Source organism: Taeniopygia guttata, chromosome 3, assembly GCF_048771995.1.
Source record: "Taeniopygia guttata chromosome 3, bTaeGut7.mat, whole genome shotgun sequence".
NCBI lineage: Eukaryota > Metazoa > Chordata > Aves > Passeriformes > Estrildidae > Taeniopygia > Taeniopygia guttata.
Window position 1 is genome coordinate 78154800 of NC_133027.1, and position 24437 is coordinate 78179236.

Consider the following 24437-nt stretch of genomic DNA (forward strand, 5'->3'; position numbering starts at 1 on the left):
TTGCAAAAAACCAGCAGCTGCTCACTCCCAAACACAAGGCGCTGTCTATGTCCTTGCTTCCCGACAAACTCAGCGCAGCCCTTCTTTTCTGCAGCTGCCATCGAGTTCTGTGCATCTTGGAAGCTCAGGGCACGAACAAGAATTCTCCAGGACGTCTGCATCAGGACCAAGTCAAAACCCAGGAAAGTCGTCCTGGAACACCTGCCAGAAGCATGCCAGCGGTGAATTGAAAGGGCTGGCAGCTGCAGCCACCGTCCTCTAGCAGTGCCAAGGCTGCGCACACAAGCCGCCTTCGTTCTTCGCCTCTCAGAAGACAACCGCTCTCCCCGGCTCCCGGAGGTGAAGAAGCAGCTACTACCGTGCACCGCTGACGTGAACCGCACTTGTAGGCTGCAAAGCGCGGCTTCGGCAGAAAGACGCCGGCAACCGCCGCTTCCCTCCGGACAACTGCGGAGAGCCCTAGTCTGCGTCTCTAGTGGACTGCATCATCGCCAAAAGCTTTTCCAGCGTGTCTCGCAGGGAGAAAGCTTGCCAGCACAGTGCACGTATCCCGCTCTTTTCAGAAACATGCATTTGCTGAACACTCCAAAAACACTGCTCTTTCCTAGGCAAGCTTCAAACTGCTGTCAGATGTCTCTGCTCTCTGTTTTCCGCTGCCCACCTCGTTGCACTGGAGTGCACAGCCCACCCTGGCATTCAGTGCACGGTGAAGGCAATTGCAAAAAAACAGCAGCTGCTCACTCCCAAACACAAGGCGCTGTCTATGTCCTTCCTTCCCGACCAACTCAGCGCAGCCCCTCTTTTCTGCAGCTGCCATCGAGTTCTCGGCATCTCAGAAGCTCAGGGAACGAACAGGAGTTTTTGGCTGCAGAAGAAATTTTAGGTTCACATGTGGCAATGTTCCTTGGTATGGGTCTCATCAGAGGATCTATCTGATATAAGCACCTTTTTGCCATAAGTTGATTATCATAGGACATTGATTATAATTTAAATATGCTTATTTTTTTTTACCCTTTTGGTTAGAAGACTTTTTTAAAGTGAGATGTGTATTTGTTAAACTTTTTTTTTTAGATCATACAACAATTTAAACTTGATGGAAAATCTGAAACTCTTATACAGAACAGCAGGACTACAAGGCAAAGGCATCTGTTTTCTTTTTATAGACAATGAGATCAAAGATGAGTCTTTCTTAGAATACTTGAACAATGTTTTGTCATCAGGAGAGGTAAGATGGTCAATTTTCCGCTTTTTAAAATTCATTATTTTGAGGTAAAATAACATAATTTATTTTAATATTTTGTTATAGCTTGAAGAGTACACTTCCAAAAACTAGAACTCAAGTGCTTTTTGTCATTAGAGTAGTATTAAAAATGAATGCAGTCTACGAAATCTACAAAATCCTAGGTCAGACCAGGAGAAGCTATCTCAAGGGACATGAGAACAGCTTTAAAAAAAAAAAAAAATTGAGACTTGAGAAATACTACTGATGTTTGCAAAAGTTGTCTGTTAAATTTACTATTAGTATACAGTTAGTTTTTGTATGGCAAATTTATGTCCAGAATTGATGGGGTTTATTGATTTTATTTGTGAGATCCCCGGGATTGATTCAGGGGTCTCGTGTGGTGGTAAAGTCTCTCCTCCAACCCGTGCTTCCAAAGAAAAACTCCGCAGCCTCTTGTGGTTCGGTCTCAAGGCAGTTTATTGCTAGCTATCTAAAAGATTGTCTTCGCCCACCGCAGCTGCCTAGGTCAGCGGCCCAGGCAGAGACACACACTCTCCTGACACCCTCACTGTCTGGTGACTCCGTTGTCTCTCCCCGTCGTCTCTCTCTCCGCTCAGGGCTGCTGCTATCTTTTATATGATATATTACATGTTATATGTTTACAGATTTTCCCCAATACCTACTATCCATGTTACAATGTGCTTTTCTACTCTAAACCAATCTGTGAGTGCTAACATCACCAAGAACATGGAGGTAAGGAAGAAGAAGGAGGAAGAACAGGATCAGGCCTACTTTCCCCCATCTTAGAACTCCTGACCCCCCTGTACAAAGTAAAACCCCCCTGTACAGGTGTTAAAACCCCCCTGTGGAATACTAAAAAATTTTCCCCTCTAATTTGTGACTACTTTTACTATACCATCTAACCCTCTGTGACCGCTTGTTCCACCTTCAAAGTTGGTAACTCATTCCATGGTTCAAACTCAAGATCACAGCTGTTTTCAGCTGCTTGCCAGGGTCTAAAATGCTTCTGACCAAGGCCTGGAACCTCTGAAAATGTCTGAGGGACATTTTGAGTTCCGACATTTATTTACTTATTTATTATTTCAGGGTTATGTTTCAGAGTAATTACTACTAGTTATTAGAATATAAAGATAAGGAAGGAAAGCTATTGGAGGGTGGCATTTAAAATTTACAGCAAGTTACATTTCAGTCTATTTAATGGAATAACTTCATGGAATAACTTAAAACTTCTTGTTAAAGAAGCTGGGGGGGGGTACTAATAACTTCAGTGTCTAAGATTTGTGTCCCTTCCTACAATAATGTGTATTAAAAGAACCTCATGATGTATCCTCTATTTTGGATCATCTCAAGAAGCATGAAAAATCTTCCTTCTTCCCAAAGGTGTCAAACTTATTTGCATATGATGAAGTAGATGAGATCATTAGTGACCTCATTCCCTCCTTCAAAAAGGAGCATCCACAAAGACCTCCAACCAGTGAAGCTCTGTATGACTCTTTCATGGCCAGAGTCCATCAGAACCTTCACGTAGTTCTTTGCTTTTCACCAGTAGGTGAAAAATTCTAAAATAGGGCCCTGAAGTTCCCTGCTCTCATTTCTGGATGCACTATAGATTGGTTCAGCCGATGGCCTAAGGATGCTCTGGTGGCAGGCATGTATAAGTTTTTTCTTTGCAGACACATAATTTTCTTATCAGTGGTCATGTAGCTGTTTTAATTGTGTTGAATTTTAACAAAATAAATCCTTGATTCTAATATTTGATGTAGATATTTTCTTCTTTAAAGACTGTTTTATTAAGCTGTTGAAATATTTCTAACAGAGGAATGGTTTTGAACATAGTTTAAAAAAATTCCCCATGAAGATGTCTTAAAAGTATTTGTAAAGAAGGCAAATAAACTAAAGAAAGAGATTATTTATGAATATGTCTGTGATAGGGCATACAGAGGAATGCTGTGGTTACCCAGTCCTTGGTAGGTAGCAGCTAGGTTCAGCGTGAAAAAGCAGGTGCACACTTTGACGATGAAGAATGACAGATCCTTGGCTGTACTTTTTACTGACAAGTGTGGAATAATATTCAGAATCTGACTGTGAAGCGTAAAGAAGACTGAGTTTTCAGGAGCTGGGTGAAAGCTAAGATACTTCATGCTGACTTGTTTTATAGTGACTTGTTTATAAGCTAAGATGTTTTTGTAAATATTTACTAACATTTAGGCTTTCTTTCTTTCCTAAGTGTTTGAACACTTCCTGTCCTCATTTGATATGGACTGCACTGCTGATACAAAGATGGAAATTGTGCAGTGTATGGGCTCATTCCAGGATGGAGTGGCAGAAAAATGTTCTGATTACTTTCAAAGATACAGACGTTCTACACATGTGACTCCCAAATCCTACCTGATTTTTATTCATGGATATAAAACCACATACAAAGAAAAGCATGCTGAAGTGCAAATATTATCAAACAGGTAGACTACTCAGGTTACTTCTGTTTTTCTGTAGTTTTCTTCCCCAGGTAGCATATTCTGATATGTTTCATTTCGATGCATGGCTTGTCTCCTCACACAGCAAAAAAAAAAAAAAAAAAAGTATTTTTAATTCCCAAAATTATGTGAAGTTGTAACTTATTCAAATATTGTAGTTGCTCTTGTCATATAAGATAAAGACTACATATATTTGGGGGGGCAGGGGAGAAGAGTAGTGATGCATGAAAAATAGAGGTAGAGGGACTAGGAGGTGAATATAAACAATACCCATATGTTTCTAAAGAGTAAAAGAAGGCATCTACATGTAATTTTATATTATATTGATAATAGCATTTAATTTGTCAGGTGGCAAATTTTGTTTCCTAAGTGGACACTTGTAACCTCCTGTTATGAATATGTAAGGAATGTCCTAAGTGGTTTTGTGAGCACAGAGCCTTACTTAGACTCCTGAGCTTTTTAATCGTGCATTATTAAGGTGGTTTTGATATACTTATTTCTATTTTCAGATGTTTTATTAAAGTAATGATATCTATTTGCTGATATATCTTCATGTCAGGAGCACCCAGCTGTAATGTAAAATTAGCAATCAGTGCATCAGTTGGTATCACCCTTAAGAAAAACTGCCTTTTCAGTTTTGAAAGATTGTCAAAAAGAACTAGAAACCTTAAAGAAAGGCTTAAACTTGTTTATTTGGCTTTGAAACATTCTTTGTCTTCAAAGTCAAATTGAGTTTGAAACCTGTAGTTATGTTAGGGGTGAAGACTTGTACAACAGAAGGGTGTTGCCCTGTTTTCTACCTTCAGATTTACCAAGTTAGTTCACGGAGTCCAATTTCTTCCACTTAAACTTATTTGCACTGTCTGAATTTGTCAGCAGTTACACTTTGTCTGTTCTCCTGTATTTGTTCAGCTGTCCAAGTACTGCATAGCCTTCACAACAGCAGTCTCTCTAGAGGCCTTGTAAGCTGTCTGAAAGGTCCCGGGTGAAGAATTTCTGATAAAAAAAAAGCACCGTTGAAGGGGCATTTTAATGCTGAATCAGAGAGGTCTTATCTCAATACTATTTATCTTTTCCTCTCTTTTGTTTGGTCTTGGTTTCTTTTCAGTTTCCATTTCAAATAAGAAATATTGATTGGTTATAATTTTCAGAATTTCGGTGATCAGAAAATGCTTTCTGCTGTATGGAACTCAGTTCTTTGATTATTGGCTCAAGAGGGACAGTGAGTAACATTTCTAGAATAACACATAGGATTTTTATGCAATGATAAAGGCATACTGTTTGATCAGAGGCAGGTAAAATTTCAAGCCACAAATTTTATTAATGTACTTTATTGTCCACTTTATTGATTCTGAAGATATCAGAAATGTAAAATTCCTGTCCAAGTTTTATTTTTGGTGTAAAACATAACTTGCAATTGTTCATTCTGATTGATATGATTTATTCTATCGATGGAAAGTAGAGTGTAAATTACATAGTGAATTTGCTTTTTAACTTCAGAATAAATACTGGTCTGGAAAAATTGAAAGAGGCCTCTGAGTCAGTGGCTGCCCTAAGCAGAGAACTGGAGGTAAAAGAAAAGGAACTTCAAATTGACAATGAAAAAGTTGACATGGTATGTACAGCCTTCAAAGTGTATTGTTGTTTGATTTTTTTTTCTTCTTTTATTTATTCTATTTTGAAAAGATGAATCAATTAAAATGAAGTTAATTGTTGGAAAGAAAGAATCTTGGAGAAAATGATGTTATTTGAGTTTTCTGAAATTGGAGAGATATGATTTTACAACAAAAACTTTTAACTACGGCATGTGGGTTTTCTTACATTCTAGGTATTGAAAAAAGTTCCTGTAAAAACAGAGGCTGGTGAGAATGTGAAGGGTGATGTTCAGAAAGTGAAAGACAAAGCCCAAGATAATATAGACAGTACCACAGTTGACAAAGCCATTGCTGAAGAGAAGCTGGAAGCTGCCAAACCTGCTTTGGAAGAGGCAGAAGCAGCCTTACAAGTTAGTACTTGGACCATGTATAACATTTCCACTAAGAAGGTGGATGTCAGAAATACAAAATTGCAGGTGCACTGCATGACTCTTCACTTGATAGAAAATAAATATATGTATTTTGAGGCTTTTTAGGCTCAGTTTTGTTTTTCTTTTTTCACATGAGTACAAACCCCAAAATAGTCCCTTTTCAGAGAAGGGCAAGTTTTAACTTTCTTTGAAACTGTAATTGAATATAACATGTGCCACAGGTTAGACTAGTAACTGAAAATTGATACTATCATTAAACAGCATATGTGCAATGAGTGAAGTGCTGTCCATGTAAAATCAGTTGTAATTCCATCCAAATCCAAACCTTTTTAAGTTTTCACGAAGAAATTGCATTTTCAATAGGTTTTCTGCTCTACTATTTTCTGTCTTTAAAAAAAAATTTTTTCTTAGGAGTTGTAGCATTATCAAGACTTCATTTCCTTCACCATACTTTTCTTGTACAGCTTTTTAAATAGAATTTCCATATATTTAAGATAAAAAAAGTAATATTTGTTGATCTTGCATAATATTTATCTTTGTCTGCTCAGCTGACTGCCGATGCGCTCTCTTCCCTCTGCTTTCCCTTGCCCAGGCTAGCCCTGGGGAGAAGGGGAGCGGGCAGATCTCCAGCGCCTCCCGCTGAACCCTCACGGGCTTTGGGCGGCGCTGTGTGGGTTTGCCCGCTCCCCTTCTCCCCAGGGCTAGCCGGGGCAAGGGAAAGCAGAGGGGAGAAGAGAGCGCATCGGCAGTTGTGGCGCCCAGCCGTGAGGCTTGAGAGCATCAAGCACACGGATGGAGGAATACTGAGCCCTCAGAGACCGGTGGATTTAACCTTGTGGACGTTACAATACCTCCCTGCAAGCCAAGGCTCCGTTCTAGCAAGCCGAGCGTTTCCCAGAGGACGGACCGGCAGCTTCGGGTTGCACCACCAAAGACCGGTCCCCCTGCGGCGAAAACTTCACAGCTGGATTTTTCGTTTCCCCTTTGGACTTCGCTGGACCCTCTGTAAGTTACGGGGGGCCCCTGGGGCTGGGCACACCTTGTCTCTTTTGGGGTGGGTTTCTCTTTCTCCCGCGGGGGCGAAAGATCCCACATTTTGCGGGTCTCCCTTTAGGCAGGGAGTTTGTAATGACAGGTCTACCCAGCGTCTGAAAAGGGGTCTTTTCTGTTGTTATTTTCCCAGTTATGAGGTTTAGCGGCACATTTAAGATCGACAATATGGGTGCTAAATTGTCAGTGTCGCAGAGAGAATTTATGTCCAAGTTGTTGGGATCCTGGTTGGGGGAGAAAAAAAGATTAAAAAGTCCGATGTCAGACATTTTGTCCGGTGGCTTCTGCAGTCCTTCCAGGATCTGTCGACAACAAATTTATACCAAATCCAGTTTTGGGACCAAGTTGGAAGGGAAATTGTCTGAAAAGAGGACCCTTTCCTCTCAATTTTCATTCATCTGGCACTCCAAATTAGAAATATTGTCAAAGATAACAGCGAAGGGATGCCAGAGCCACTCGAAGGCAAATGCAGCCCCAGTTTAAAAACCCCTAGCCCGCTTTCCTCTCCCTCTCTCCCCCGCCCGGGGATTCTCAGACGGGCATCCTGGCAGCAGCCGCCGGCAGATTCTGGCCCCTTTGTTAACCCCCGGGTTCCCTCGCAGGGCAGTGCTGGCATCGCTCTGCACTCTCCCCATACCCCAATTCCCTCTCTTTATACAGCCCTGCCCCATAGTGTTTTAAGACCCCCGACCCCTCTCCACAACCTTCCCCTAGGGGTGATGTAACACCTGCCACACCCCCTAGCCCTAGTTCTGCCTCCTCCCTCAGTTCCCACGACCCCCCTTCTGGTTCCCACGCTTTGGTTTCCGGGGGTGGGGAGCGGGGGAACTGCGACCTGCCCCAATCCCTGCCTGCCTTTTCTGCTGCACCGGTCACCTATACACCGTGACAGAGGGGCAGACCCCTCACACAGTGGACTCCAATCCCACAGTCGGTAATCAGGGATCTCTGCAAAGCCCAAAAGGAGTTTGTCTGGGAAAGTGAATATTTAGGGGGCTGTTAAGAGCTACGCTCTCCTCAAATGAATATGTCCCTGCTGACATGCGCACTCCCTTTTCGTGTTTGATTACTCAAGCTGAGTTTTTGGTCTGGGAATCCGCATGGAGGCGGGAAGCACGAGATTTATTACCCAGCCTTTGGGCAAATACAGAGACCTCCGTAGACACCGATGGGGGTGTGTTGTCAATTGATCATCCGTGCGGGGTGGGGGATTGGGACACGGCAGCAAGGCAGACCGAAAAGATTCCAAGGGGGGCACTGTCAGCAAGTGCCAAGGCGGCAGAAAAAGCATTCTTTAAGTTAAGACCCAGTGGTCCTGTTGTTAACTGTTTCTCTCTTAAGCAGGAGCCTCAGGAATCTTTCATTAGTTTCGTAGATAGGTTGTGCAGGGCAACAGAAGCCCAGATTCCAGAAGAGGGATTGAGGCAAGGCACAGTGAAGCAAATTGCACTCCAGAACGCCAACGAAGCCTGCCAACAGGCGATCCTGAGCCTTCCCCTCGACCCAGAGCCAACACTTCAAGACATGCTGGACGTGTGCGCTCGAAAGGTCACCTTACCATCAAAGGACCTCTAGGTGACTCCCCGAATGCCATCAAGGAGGGTCTCCTTCGCCAAAGCCCACACGCCATCCACAACCCCAGCTCCTGCGTGCCGCTTCTCAGGGCCACCCCCCAAAGGTTACCACCCGGGAAAACCCTGTAACCTCTGCAATAAGAAAGGACACTGGGCATCCCATTGCCGCCTGAAAGAGGACTTTTTACATTTTAGAAACCAAAACAAACAGCAAGGGCAAGATGCCCCCAACCCAGGGGAACAATCAAAAAACTAGTTTCTCAGCGCAGTCCCTCCCTGCGTGAGGACACAAATTTGGTGGGAAACATAACATCAGGGGAAAGGAGGGACAACACATCAGCATACCCACCTGAGGACAAAGACTCTATTACCAGACATGACATTACCGGATTGGACACTAGGGGAACTAAAGCTGGTGAACCAGCCTGCGTGGGGGGAGTTGGGAATTTCATTTCACAGGCATGGCTTGGTCGGGACCCCGACCATCCCAGGCCCATCCTTAACACCCAGTCCAACTTCTCTCCATACAGATTGGCCCTGACCGAACCTCTGCTACTCAAGGATAGCAATTGGCATTTTGTCACGGTTGACACACAGAACCCAGGGACCTGGAGGAGACTCCACAGTAAGTACATTATCCTTGGGGACACAAAACACACACCACTCGAGATCACTATTGCACCCAACTTAACATCTGCAAACCCCAAACACCTGGTGCTGTGGCTGCACTGTGCTCACCCGCCAGTCAACCTTCTCCAAAGGGCAAATCATCGCCCAAGCCATACCAGTATCTGGGCCCCCTGTCTATCCAGAAGATCTATGGATGAAGACTGCTGAGAAAATCTACGAGGTGTGTCAGGCCCAGGTACTTGGGAAGGAAAGACCCAAAATCGCATGTTACATGTGGAATGGCAGTGAGCACAAGTGGCTTAACGGCCTCTTGGACACAAGGGCAGACGTCACAGTCATTCCCTCACGGGATTGGCCATCGCGTTGGGAGTTGCAGGATGTGGCTGGAAAAATTCAAGGTGTTGGAGGGGCACAATTGGCAAAACAATCAAAAAACATCATAAAATTTGAGGGGCCAAATGGACAATCAGCTTACCTACATCCGTTTGTTTTAGATTACACAGAGCCCCTGTGGGGAAGGGACCTGATGGCCCAGTGGGGGGTCACATTGAACATTCCAACCCCTCAGGTTTTTCAGGCAGCGGTCACTGAGGAGCATCCTACCCAAAAGTTGAATTGGCTTTCTGATGTTCCGATCTGGGTAGAGCAGTGGCCGCTCAATAAACAAAAATTAAAAGCGCTCCAGAAGCTCGTGGCAGAGCAACTTGCCAAAGGACATATCCAAGAAACAACATCTCCCTGGAATTCCCCCGTCTTTGGCCTGAAAAAACCTGGCAAAGACGAATGGTGGCTCCTCCACAACCTCCTTGCTATCAACAGTGTGATTGAAAATATGAGTCTCCTCCAACCAGGGATGCCGTCCCCCACAATGTTGCCAAAAGATTGGGAATTGGCTGTCATTGACATTAAAAATTGCTTCTTTCATATTCCCCTACACCCTGAAGACGCGCCACGTTTTGCCTTCTCGGTTCCCTCCACCAACCGAGAAGCCCCAATGGAGCACTACCACTGGCGAGTGTTGCCTCAGGGCCTCAAATGCTCACCCACCATCTGCCAGCGGTCCGTAGCTTCATTGCTGACCCCCATCCGTGCAGCCACCAAGGGCGTGATCTTCCAGCACTATGTGGATGATATCTTAATTTGTGCTCCCAACAGCAATCTCCTTACACACGTGCTCAACCTGACAACCGATGAGTTGATTGCTGCAGGGTTTGAGCTGCGAGAGGACAAAATTCAAAAGATGCCACCCTGGAAGTACCTGGGTTTGGAGATTAACAAGCAGACCATTGTTCCGCAAAAATTGGCCATCAAAAATAAAATTCAGACCCTAGCAGACGTCCAGCAGCTATGTGGTTCTTTGAACTGGGTGAGGCCCTGGTTAGGTATTACAAACAGAGACCTTGCCCCTCTTTTTGATTTATTGAAAGGGGGGGAAGAGCCGAGTTCTCCCAGGGAACTCACCCCAGAGGCCCAGGCAGCTTTGAATAAGGTCCAGGAGACAATGTCTGCCAGACAGGCCCACCGGTACAATCCGGACTCGCCCTTTAAATTCATCATATTGGGCAGACTGCCACACCTCCGTGGTGTTATATTTCAATGGACAGACACCCTAAAGAAGGGCAAGGGCCAAGACCAAAGGGACCCACTCTCCATCATAGAATGGGTCTTCCTAAGTCACCATCGGTCCAAGAGAATGACACGGCCACAAGAGTTAGTAGCAGAACTGATCCGCAAAGCAAGAGCGCAGATCCGAGAGTTAGCTGGATGTGACTTCGAATGCATTCACATTCCAATCAAACTGGAATCGGGCCAATTCACCAAGGCCATGATAGAACACCTTTTACAGGAAAATGAATCTCTTCAGTTCTCTCTAGACAGCTACACAGGCAGAATTTCAGTTTTGAGACCAGCCCAAAAAATTTTTGAATCAGAAATTCAATTTGCATTATCCATCAAACGAATTCAGAGCAAAAAGCCACTCAAGGCCTTAGCAGTTTTTACAGACGCGTCTGGAAGTTCTCACAAGTCCGTAATAACTTGGAAAGATCCCCAGACGCAGCAGTGGGAGACAGACATTATTGAGGTGGAAGGTTCCCCTCAAATAGCTGAGTTGACCGCTGTCGTTAGAGCTTTTGAGCGGTTCTCTGAACCTTTCAATTTGGTAACCGATTCGGCATACGTAGCGGGCGTAGTGTCCAGAGCGCAGGATGCTGTCCTGCAGGGTGTGTCCAACGAAGCCCTGCATAAGTTGCTCTCGAAACTGATTAAGTTAGTCTCCCACCAAGAGCAACCCTTTTACGTGATGCATATCAGGTCACATACCAACCTGCCAGGGTTCTTGGCCAAGGGCAATCGGCATGCCGACTCTCTCGCTGCCGCCCCGGCACAGATAGCACCACTCCCAGATAAGTTCCAGCAAGCTAAGATCAGCCACCAATTTTACCACCAGAATGGTGCCCAGTCTGGTCCGGCAATTCCACCTCACTCATGACCAGGCCAGAGCCATTGTGGCCACCTGCCCGTCCTGTAAATCGCTCCCCTTACCATCAGTGAACGCAGGGGCTAACCCTAGGGGTCTAAAGTCCTGCGAAGTGTGGCAGATGGATGTTACTCACATCCATTCCTTTGGGAGGATTAAGTACGTCCATGTCTCCGTAGACACTTTCTCTGGGGCAGTCTTTGCTTCTGCCCACACAGGGGAGAAAGCCAAAGACATTGAAAAACATTTAATACAGGCCTTCGCTATGCTAGGCGCCTCAAAATTAATAAAAACTGACAATGCCCCTGGGTACACATCCAAGGAGTTTGCCAGCTTCCTGCAGCAATGGGGAATAGAGCATAAAACCAGCATCCCGTATTCCCTGACAGGCCAAGCCGTGGTGGAGCGGACTCACCAGAGTCTTAAGCGTATGCTAAAACAACGAACACTAACTATGAAAGTTGAGTCCCCCCAAGTTCGACTCGCGCGAGCCCTCTTCACATTGAATTTCTTAAATTGTTCTTTCGAAACCCTCAACCGGCCAATCACTAGGCACTTTGGCAACCACGAGCAGAGCAAGGCCAGGGAGAGACCACCAGTGCTCATTAAAGATCCGGAGACCTGGCAGCTAGAAGGACCCCATGAGTTAGTCACCTGGGGACGGGAATACGCTTGCGTGTCCACGCCCTCAGGCCTGAGATAGGTCCCATCCAAATTTGTCCGGCCATATGTCCCCAAACACCAGACCAACAAAAAAGAAGATCCTCAGGTGAGGCATGCAGCCCTCCGCAGATGGAGAAAGTCTCCCCCTTTCCTTTCCAGATCAACACTTTCTCTCTCAGAGCCTTCCCTTTCCCAATCCAGTTCCCCAGACTCGCTCTTCCCTTTTGATTTAGATCAACCCTCCCTTTAATGCTAATTAATGTTCCAGTTGTTTTTCAGACATTCACCCTGCCCAGGGTACAACCCACAATGTCAGCGTCAATGAGCTTCATCCCTCTCGCAAGTGACTGGCTGAGGTCACTTTGAAGGATGCAGTCTCACGGGTTGGATCCAATCCATTTTGAAAAATGGACTTGTGTTACTGTTAGCACTCATTGTTTTTGTTATTAGTTTTAGTGTTGTTAAAAAATTTAAAGGCCATCAACTCCACCATGCATATCAACCGCGCCGTCTTCGCTGCCCCATCAGAGCTGATACCGCTCAACGCCGAACATCCAGAAAAGAACCAAGAAGAACACCCAGAGGACATCGGGTTCGACGATGGGAAACAGGACTGCAAATCCCTCATTTAAGTTATTTTCCGTTCTTTTCTTTTTAAACAAAAGAGAGGAAGATGTAGAGTTGTGGTTTTTATGTTTTATTACATTTGTATTATGTATAAGTTTGTTCCATGTACCCCCGGTCCTATAACGATTCCCCCCGGGTCTTCCCGTCTCTCCCCACGAGTCTGTTGTCCCCAAGAAATGCCAAGTCACTGTGTTTACCCCCAAATGCCTGTCTGTCACTCGGTATCCCTTCCCCCCACCTGGAATCTTCCACCCAGGATGCCAGGCAATAGGCAGACGACCTGGGACCCTCCACCTGTCCGTCCTTCATTGGATGTACCCCTGTACCCCACTACCCTCAAACCCCCCGTGGCGTTACCCCATTGGCTGCCCAAGTTTCCTTCTGTCCTGTACTTAGTCCGCGCGCACAGCGCACTCAGGGCTTTCTCCTGGCTGGCACCAGCACGTGCCGCCGCCCCACCCAAGCTGCTCGGGGCTTTCCTCCCGGCCGGCTCCAGTGCGCCGCTCCGCCCCACCCACTAGCACGGCCCCAACAAACACCGTCGCGGCTCGCCTGGTTCCCTTTGGATTATTGTTTTACCCATTGGATTGCAATAAAACGGAATTCGCCCCCCAGAGAAAGTCTCTCTTCATTAAACCACCGTGGGGTTCGCTGATTGCTCTCCAAACCCACACAGCGCCGCCCAAAGCCCGCGAGGGTTCAGTGGGAGGCGCTGGAGATCTGCCTGCTCCCCTTCTCCCTGGGGCTAGCCGAGGCAAGGGAAAGCAGAGGGGAGAAGAGAGCGCATCGGCAGCTGACTTTATAGGAGGATGTGCCTCAAGACATTTTACCGTGAGAAGTACTAGTGGAATCTGAAATACACCTGTTAGACGCTAGCAAGGAGCTCACATCTCAAGAAATGGAAAAGTATGAAGACGCTAGCAAGGAGCTCACATCTCAAGAAATGGAGAAGTATGAGGTAAGAACCTGAAGGATAGACAAACCTCAAAGGGTTTTATGTAGATTTGCTGGAAATTATACCTTTCCATTTGAGAGGCTTGTTGTGATGGTTAAAGAATGCCATGATTAGCTTTAAAATCTAGTGTAGAAGAATTTTTATGGCTCTTCTGAATGTAAGACTTCATTTTGAGTGAGAGATGTTTAATAGCCTCTAACTGCCATGATGCTTAAAGGGTAGAGTGCAAAAGTCTAAATGAAGGTGGATGACCTGACAGCTGGAGAAGGTGTGTATTATAGGACCTTGATATGTAGCCACAGGAAAAAGGTTAAAGAGCTAGCAACAACAAAACAGCAAACCTGGTAGTGGGCAAGCATTCTGACAAGTGAAAAATCAGCAATGTTAATTAGTCAGCATCTGCAGTATAAAAAGGGTACCAGTAGGCTGGGTCGACCTGTATCTTATTAAAGGTTACTTTCTGCTTTTGACTAAAATGGCTGAACCAAAACAATACTGCTCTTCTAGAAATGCAGGGTGCTAATAACTGAAAACCTGAGTTCAAGAAAAAGTGAAGCTGGCATTATTGTAAAACTTCTCAACGGGAAAAAGTATTTGGGCTTAATCTTAAAATTTTTGACTTTTCTATAATAAATTGCTTTGCTTATGTCTAAAGGGGGAAGGCAAACTGTCATAAAAAGCGATCTAGCAGAATGTGTCTTTGTATTCTCAGCATGCATTCATTCATTCATTCATTCATTCATTCATTCATTCATTCATTCATTCATTCACTCCTTTAAGCAAGAATCTTCTCTGTATGGGTCTGCACTTTACAAAAATGAATCTCATAATCATTATGGATTTGCAAATTTGAGCTAGGGATTCCTATAGTAGAATTCTGGTTGCAGAGTAGGTAAATGCCTATTAAAATATTTGGTAAATAGAAAGGTCATTACCCAGATTAAAAAAAAAAAGTGATTAGCTATTTTACTCAATTTTTTCGAATCTTTTAAGAATGATAAATGCTACATTAAGAGAAAGGTAGGTACACAGCATCTTATAAGCATTTCTAAACATATAGTGATATTAGTTTTTTAAAGTTTGAGTAAGAATTGTCAGAGTTCAGTAAAACTTTGTAGCACTTTGCCCTGTAATAAATATAGCACATTAAATGCAGAACTATAGACAAATAAATAAATGAATAAAATTTAAATGTAACAATTTTGTCACAATTTGTATTTTAGCAAAAAAAAAAAAAAAAAAAAAAAAGGCTGAGCTGAATTTCCTAACAGTCACAAAGAAACACTCGGCAAAGTTTTCACACAGATATCTGGAAAATCTCTGATGAATTATTTCGTGCACAGTGAGCCCAACAAGCAGCAAAATATTGAAGGGAAACAAAGGGCTGGCAGAGGGAAGGCGATCTGGATGGTCTGCAGTGTAATTAAAATCTGCCTCTGTGAATTCCCAGTGAGGCATGTGCTAGGCTAGAAGCAAGATGTCATGACACTGACAGGAATCTGTTGCTTACTGTTTGGGCTGTCGTGTACTTGGACTTATTAAGCTGCCTGTAAATAAGCAAAACAACTGCTCAGAGTTGTGTGTGTTGCAGGACAGGTCTGCCCATCAGCTGTTCCCATTGTTCAGTGGTTTTATTGCTTTGTATGTGGTGCAGTAAACGCTGCTGCTCAAATTGAGTCTTCTCCAAGGAGACATCTTCAGCAGACTTTTCTGTTTTTTCTGATTCATGATGTAGAGTTACGAGTTACAGTGTTATACTTGCACCCTAGGCTTATTTAGCCTTACTTGTTAGGGACTAGGTTTTAATACCTTATTATAATATATTTTTCTATGGCCTCCTTCTATGCCAGGAATATTCCTGGTAAGATGTACTAGGAGATACAAACATATAGATATACCAGGCCTTCTCACTGGTTTCCTTAATTTACCTTCCTTTGCTGGATGTCAACAGAAAGTATTTTCTTTCTAGATACAGTTTCTGGTCAATATGTTCACATTTAAAAAACAAGTAAAATTTCAAGATATTTCTGATTTGCTCTTTTTTATTGTCAAAACAGTTCATGGTAATTTTGAGCTTTAAGGTGTGGAGATGCTGTGTTGAGGTTTCCTAGGAGTTGATAGGAGTAAGCAGTGAAAATCTGATTGGGGGAGGTCCTTCTAGCTTCATGCTTTTTAGAGGTAAAAATAGCATATATATATTTTTTTCTCCCATTGCTTAAGTTCACCATTAAGTTGGTGAACTTATGCCCCATGTTTTATTAACTAAACAGTAACTGCTTTGCCCTTTGTTTCAATTCCTAGACAATAAAACCTGCAGATATTGCCACAGTGGGCACACTTGGTCGATCTCCTCACCTCATCATGCGTATTATGGTCTGTGTGCTGCTGCTCTTCCAGCGTAAAGTTAACCACGTGAAAATTGATCAGGAAAAACGCTGTACTGTCCCATTGTGGCAAGAGTTGCTGAAGCTGATGACAACAGGGAACTTCTTACAGAGTGTACAGGTGCTTGTGCAACCTTTTCCTTATTTTTTAAGGGACAATGTTTTCCCTGGTGCTCGTAGGAGAACAAATGTGCAAGGGAAATCACATAATAGATCTGAAATTATAAGGACTTAAGAATAAATATGTCAGGATGAAATAAACTTTAATCCTTCTTAAAAAGTCATGTTATAAATCAACTATAATTTTTGCTAAGTAAGGCAATACATTTGTTTTAGGTGACAAATGACTCAAAGTTTGAAGCATTTGGTTTTGATAGGCATTATTTATTTGCTTTATTAAAGCTGATAAAAGCCATATTTTTTTCTGGTATTTAACTTTTCATTAATTTTCAACATTTCAACATTTGGAAAAGCATAGATGGTTAATAGGATGAACACAACCACCATCCCAGCTTTTAAAATTTGGGATTTTTTTGGTTCACAGGATTTGTCTAGGGAAATGGAAAGACTAACTAACTGGTAAACAAATCCTTTTTCATAACTAAAACAAATAATATTATGATTTATCTATTTGGAATAAATGGTATATCTCCCTGCTCCACTAAGTGTTATCATCCCTGATTTCTGCATTTTGAGTTTACTTAATCTGTCACTGGTCTAGTAGGAGGCTTGAGCAGCTTTGTATGGTTGGTAGGGGCATGGATGTTACCTATGAAGTATTCACATTGCATCTACTTGTAAAGATTTTAAATTTTCTAAAGGACTTCAACGATTAATTTCACTCATGCTTAATTAAACCTATTTGCGCTTCAGGGAACAGCTCTTTTTCAAGTTTGGGATTGGGTTTCATTATACATTGTAAATAAATTTGAAAGAGAAAATTGAGAGCTTTTCAGGAGGAAAAAGGAAAAATATGCTTTTTCAAGAAAAGAGTAAAAATAAATTCTTTAAAAATTAAATACATTCCAGCAATTAGACAAGGTAATTTAAGGGTAAGATAGATGGCTTTTGACCTTTGAAAGGATTGTTTTGCAGAATGTATATTTTTGAACTAGAATTTAGCGCTTCATTTTCTTTTTGAAGATTGTTAAAACTTATTCTGTATTAAGCAAAACAAAATTTCTAGCAGGACCAGTGATATTTTGAAACAATTATTAGCTGTGTAACAGGAATAGTGAATTGAGATAGTGAAGGTCATAAGTGAAAGTAAACCTTTTTCCATTTCGTAAAGTGGAATGACTTTAATAAAGGTCTCAAAGATACATGTGACAAATAATTTCATATTAGTTATTTGTAAGAAATACTTGTGATCTTTCTAGTGTTCTATGTATTCTGAAATGCATGTATATATAATTGACACTTGCTGCACATGTTTTGTATCTTGCGCTTTCAAAAATTTTTTTCAGCAATTTCAGAAAGACACAATTACTGAAGAAGTGGTAGAACTTTTGAGCCCTTATTTTGAAATGGTGGACTACAACATTGAGACAGCCAAGAGAGTATGTGGAAATGTTGCTGGCCTTTGCTCGTGGACGAAAGCTGTGGCAGTATTTTTTTCCATCAACAAAGAAGTATTACCTTTGAAGGTACGTCTGTTTGTCAGTCAAAGACACCCTCTGATCCTCATCCTCGCCTGTTTGCGCTTGAGGATTTAATCTGTGGGAAACTTCATCTGCCTTATTTATGGTGGTTATCTGTCTCGAAATTTATTACCTTGAACACTGTACTTCTACAATAAAATATATTTCAAATATACTTCCTCTCGTACATTTGAGTTGTCAAAATTACGAAAGAGATGGTATGGTTTTATCCCTCCGGACCCCTACTGGATGGGGTTAAAGCATCTGTCATCTAGGTAAATACACTACTGCAAATACTCTACATTAATTTTGAATTAAGTAGAAAAAAGCCTTGAGATTTGGTTCTTTTAATGTTCCAGATCTCAGTTCATAAGAAGATTGTACAGATGCTCTTCATCAGTGTTATGTAGAGAAAAAAAAACTGGGCCTAAGTAGTTAGAATGAAAGTCAGGAAGAAAATGGTCAAACATGTTTAACAGAGAATAGCTTGTATTATACAGGGAATGACTGAGAAGGGAGCAAGAATTGTATTTCAGCCTGGCATATTAGTTGGACAAATCAAATAGACTTCTCTTCTGCAAGCCATGTCAGACTAACTTTTGTGTCACATGAAGAATGACTGGCATTCCCAGAAGTATTTTTAATTATTTTTTTTCTAATTGACATTAAGGCAACTGTTCAAGTACAGCTGTCCGAAATAAGAATTTAGTTTGTTGTAAAATTCAAATAAAAGGTTTTGCTGAGTTGACATCTCTACTGAAGAGTTTGATTTGGAAATGTAGTACAGGAAAACCTTTCTGATGTGTTATAGCAAATACTTTAAAATTCTCTGTGTATTACTACATATCTGTGGTTTTGCTCTCTGTAGGCTAATTTAGCAATTCAAGAGAAACGCCTAACCAGTGCTATGCTGGATCTGCAGAAAGCTCAAGAAGAACTGGGAGCCAAGCAAGAAGAATTAGATATTGTGCAGGCAGAGTATGTAAATGCAATGAGAGAAAAACAGGTGAACTGGCCCTCACAAAAAAGAAGTTTCTACCCTTGCTTTAAAGAACACTTAGTGTGTTCTTTCAATTTTACTATTATTCCTTGTTGATGGACAGCAAATTAGAGACAGATAGTATTTGAATAGTGCCTCTTTGCTTTCTACCTCTCTCCTTTGCCTCTGATCCTCCCCTCTCTTCCCTCCCACCCCTCAAAAACTATTTTATTTGTATTCTTTATTCAGTGCCTACTACTGTAACTTCCAATTCCATGTATACTATATGTGTATAATATATTTGAAATTCTGAGTAGAATTCCCCAGAGTGAATAAGTATCAAGAATTTTATATACTATTCAACAACTGCACCAAAATAAAAGTTAAGAACAGGAATATTAAAAAGAAATACTGAATCATGTTTCTGGGAGATGTTGAGAGTTTGTCCTGATATATTTTTTCCATCTCACATTCCCTCCTCTGCATGGTGATAGAGATATTTAAGAATACATTTCTAACCTGTTGTTTATCCACTGGTTTAATGAGATGTAGAGATTTTTCTGGCCTATCAGACATACTACTGTAAACAATTTCTCTTGGTGCATGGTTTTCTCTAGACTCTGCTGGAAGATGCTGAACGTTGCCGACATAAAATGCAAACTGCCTCAAGTCTTATAAGTGGTTTAGCAGGTGAAAAAGAGAGGTGGACAGAACAGAGTAAAGAATTTGCCATGCAAACCAAGACGTTAGTTGGTAAGTTTTTATCCAAACCTTGGAACTTGGAAGCAAGTTGTTGGAATAATAGGGAGTAGTGAAACTGAAAACATTTGAAATGTCCAACTTTTCCTTTGTATGTTAGATTCCTGTCTCAAAAACAAGGGTAATTGTTTTAATTCCCTTGCTAAACTCCTGTAAGGTGAAAAATAAATATAAGGCTAAAGTTCATATTTAAAAAGAAAAGATGAGGGATACTGTGAATGTGGAGGCATATATTTGGGACACTAAAATTTTAACTTGACTGATATTTGTAGGTAATAGTCCAAAGAGAGTTAGAGCCAATAAAATGTGTATAACTGAGAATATATATCGAGGTGAGGAAGCCTGATACTCAGGCACTGAATTTATAGGTAGAAATCAATATTTTTAACTGCAGTTACTAATGTTCATAAGAATTTGCTTATTATAAGGTCATGATTAGGTTTTTAAATTTGTACTTGTAAACTAAAGTACTTTGTGATAAATAATTGGTTCATTACTTAGATCAATCAATTAAATTTATCTCATCATTTACTGTGGGCTGAACTTTCTTCTTTACTTTTTACCTGGAAAGGCTACAAAAAGCAGCCTTGTTGTATGGGTTGTATTATAGTAACTAAATTGTGTTTTATTTGCGACTATAATATAGATATGTGTATTAATTTATTAAAAATCTGGGATACCTTCCCTACATATTCATCCAATTTCTTTTATAAATAACTTGAAAGTGTCCAAAAAACACTAGCTCAGTATAAAAGTATGATATCTTCTCCAGTTTAAATTTTGCGTTCTTATTTCAGAGGTAAAAAAAACCCCTCAAACTATGGTGTCATGAAATTTAGGGGGGAAATTTTGAAACGGAACAAAAGATTAAAAGTTGTCCCACTTGACACCTCCATAATTATGTCTCTGACAGTTTTTATTACCAGGACTCATCATTGTAATTGATTTACAGTAATTTCATTGAATCAGTACTTATAAGGGGTTCCACCCTGCCCGCCCCCACAACTCCCCCAACACACACCCCCCCCAATTGTTTAAGCCTGTTCCTATGAATGCATAAGGAAATGATGAAACTAAAAGTCCTCTCTGCCATATCCTGCTTGTGCAGGATCTGGTGTTTGGAACGCATTACGTGTGTGTTGAATTGACCTTAACAAGCTGCCAGATGCTAATCTCTTGATTCCTACAATTGCATAGGAAGAACAAAGTAAATGTGGCCTCTGTTGAAATGTACCACTGTCATGCAATGCACCCAGCCTTGGAAAAAAGATTGATTTGCCTTCTTTATGGGTCAAAGTGTGTTTTTCAGTTACCAGCCAAAACATAGCAACACTAGCAACTAGTGAAGGAAACAGCTTGTTCATTAATAGAATTAGCAAAGTTGTAATGCTTTGGTTTGTTTTGGGGTTTTTTCCTCCTTTTTCTTTTTGAGGTGATGTACTCTTGGCTACAGCTTTTCTGTCCTATTCTGGTCCTTTTAACCAAGAGTTCCACAGTCTGCTGTTAAATGACTGGCAAAAGGAAATGAAAAGCCGAAAAATTCCTTTCCATAACAACTTGATCCTCATAGAAATGTTGACTGATGCTCCAACTATCCGTGGATGGAACCTGCAAGGATTGTCAAATGATGACTTATCCATACAGAATGGAATCATTGTCACTAAAACATCTCGTTATCCTTTGTTAATTGATCCACAAACACAGGGTAAAATTTGGATTAAAAATAAGGAAGGCAGAAATGACCTTCAGGTAATAGAAATGCTTGTGCTTTCAAAATCCCTAAAAGTTTACAAGCATTACAATTCAGTGATTCCCCTAATGCTTAGGAAATTATATTTATACAAAAAACTTGGCTTGAGTATAAAGAATATCTCAGATATATTTTATTGGATTTGAGATTTGATTAGATGTGGAAGTGTATCCTTTAACATCAGTGACTCCATGGTTTAATGAATTTATTTTAATGGAACAAAAACTTTGGAAAATAGGCTGGATGGGCACTGTCTGGTAATAAACATGTTTTCAGAATAATGTAAGTGTTAGGAAAAAACACCAACTAGTTGAATTAATACAATTCCATGTAAGGGTTTATAAATGAAAAATCATTTATAAATGTTATAGCAAGATTTTTTTTCATCTTTTAATCAGAAATTATGTTAATTTTTGTTGTTTTAGTATGGATGTCAGCTGCTAAGTGCTCTGCAAATATACAGGGAAGATGTAGTGCTACAATGTACAGTCTGAGGCAAGATACACAAATTCAATTCAAACAAGAAAATAGGAGGAAGAATGTTCTTACTTGCTGCAATTACAATTACATCAATAAACCAGCTTTTTTTTTTTTTTTAAACCCAAAACCCTGAAATCCATAAAATTAGTTTGAGATGTGATAATAGAGTGGCTCTGTGAATATAACTACCACTTTCATGGTGATTGTTATCTAGGTGTAGAAACCTTTAATGGTTGCTTAGTTATTATAAAAATTATTATTAGTTTGTTTACAACTTTATTAGCATCTAAGCTGAATGTGCTTTTTGAACATGTTGAAAATCTCAGTTATACTGGGGACTATTTAAAGCAAAGACTATTTAAGGTTCTGTTCCATGTAAACCACTCCTTTTCAAGGGTGAAAAAACCCACAGAAAAATACTTATCTTGGAATTGACCCTGGTGCAGTTTGACTCGGAGATGTTATCCAAAATAAAATTGAAGGTGCTAAAAGGTTCCTGTGAATTTTTGCTGTGAAATTCTTGAGTAATTGTACTCATAGGGTATCAAAATTGGAAGTGCAGCTTTGCTTCTATCTTTGCAGCTGAAAAATAGAACTTTGTATTCCATGAGATCTGGCAATAGGATATGCTGATTTTCCCTTTCCTTGAGCTCACAATGTTTGCATTAATACTAGTCTACTCACAGGATCATTGCTTTTGGCAGTACTTTAAAGAAAATGAAATAATATATAAATATGAAACTAAGAAAAAGATTGGCATAAGGTATTGCATCTATGTTTTTAGACCACTTCTTTGAATCATACGTATTTTAGAAACCACTTAGAAGACAGCCTTTCTTTGGGAAGACCTCTTTTAGTAGAAGATATTGGAGAAGAGCTGGACCCAGCACTTGAAAAGAAACATCATTAAAACAGGTTCAGCCAACAAGGTAAAAATAAAACAAATGAGCAAACATATGTAAATTCCCCTTTCCACCCTTCCCCTCCCCAAAACTTCTCCTTAGCCAAATAACTCCTAATAAATATAGGACTATAAAAATTAAACTCATTTAAACTTGATCAATGCTGATGAAAGAAGATAAAAGGTAGGGTTTAAGTTCACAAATGGTTAATATATTTAATGCATAGAGTTCCTTATTCCTTTGCTTATGACAATTTTTAGAAGTTGAAATAATGTTTGAATGGGCCATTTAAGGTGGTCCTGGACTGTTCTTAACAAAGTTTTTGCATCAGATGTATGATTTAAAACTGGATTTTTATGCCTTTAAGCAGAAAAACGTAACCTTTTTTTCCTATATGCAGTATCTGAAAATGTGTGTATTGGCTCTTTATATTTCAAGACTTTTTTTTAACCTTTTTTAACTTAAGGTAAAAGTTGTTGATAAGGAAGTGGATGTTATGAACGGCTTCAGACTTTACATTACTACAAAACTGCCAAATCCTTGTTACTCTCCTGAAATTAGTGCTCAAACCTCCATCATTGACTTTACTGTAACCATGAAAGGTCTTGAAAATCAACTCTTAGGCACAGTCATTCTCACAGAGAAACAGGTAAAATAATTTGTTGTATCTCTTTTCCTGTCTGTAGTTCTTATATTTACTTGTAGAATATTTTACTTTAATTTATTACTCTCTATACCAATATTGCAAGGTAACTTTCTGGCTCTCTCTATTGTGATTATTCTTGATATAACCTATTTGTAATGGTTTAAAAAGTGTCACAGAAGCAATTGACTCGTTCATGTGGAAGTTTCTCTGTCTCTTTATTGTTGCAACTGTGCTGTATTAACCTTACTTTTCCTGCCTCAATGAGTTATTACCTCATGAGAATGGCCTGTGAAAAGCAAAGGGGCCCGAAATCAAAACTGATGTTCTGTCTACAAGCCCTGGAGCTCATGGCAACATAACCTAATGCAAAGAATTCAGACTTAGTTATTTCTTTGCTCAAGGGAAAATGGGCCACCTACTGACATACCTTTTGACATTGCAGATATATTAGTTGAGGAAATCCAGGTTCAAGATGCCAGTCCCAATTAACATGCCACACGGAGTTCTGGAGAGAGGCTGGTTGGTACCTTTTAAACTATGGAACAGCTAATCCCTGTAGGTATAAGGTCAGGCAATGTTCACATTATAGGAAACACTATGCAGCTATGACTCTGTATTTACTAAGATTTTGGCAATAGTTTCAGTCGACCTTCACTAGAGAGGAAGGACAGGAATATCTTTGTTTCCTTTCGTGGCATCTGTTGAGGTTCTCCCATCATTCCAATACCTCCCTCTGCCCCGCCAGTGCAAGATTTTTCTTGTTAATAGACTCAGTCATCTTGTTCATGTTGAGTAGTTGCATTTCATTCCCAAACAGTGCATGGATCTCGTGAGAAAAATCACACTCAATCTGTTAAGGTCTGTTTTTTTATCAGACAGCTTCATTGCACCATCAGCTCCCCTTCAACCACTGATAGCTTGTCAACCCACTATGTAAAGAAATTATCACTGTCTATGTAAAACACTCTGTGATGTGTATAGTCACAAAGCCTTATGCCAGACTTCACTTCTTGGGCCTTGAAGTATAGTACATTCCTCCAGGAGACAGTTTATTAAATTCCTTCAGTCATTGCTGTTGCTGTGTGCTTGCTTGGAGGACACAGGAAAGGGAGGAGCTAGACTTTTCTCAGAGGAGCCAAGAAGTAGATGGAGAACTAAAACTCATATTGGAACATG

At 40.9% G+C, this 24437-nt stretch overlaps 1 pseudogene; it reads left to right on the plus strand.

The window, feature by feature from the left end:
• Window positions 1–1069: 1069 nt before the first annotated feature.
• Window positions 1070–24437, plus strand: part of LOC116808051 (dynein axonemal heavy chain 5-like) — a 58240-nt pseudogene continuing 34872 nt past the window's right edge.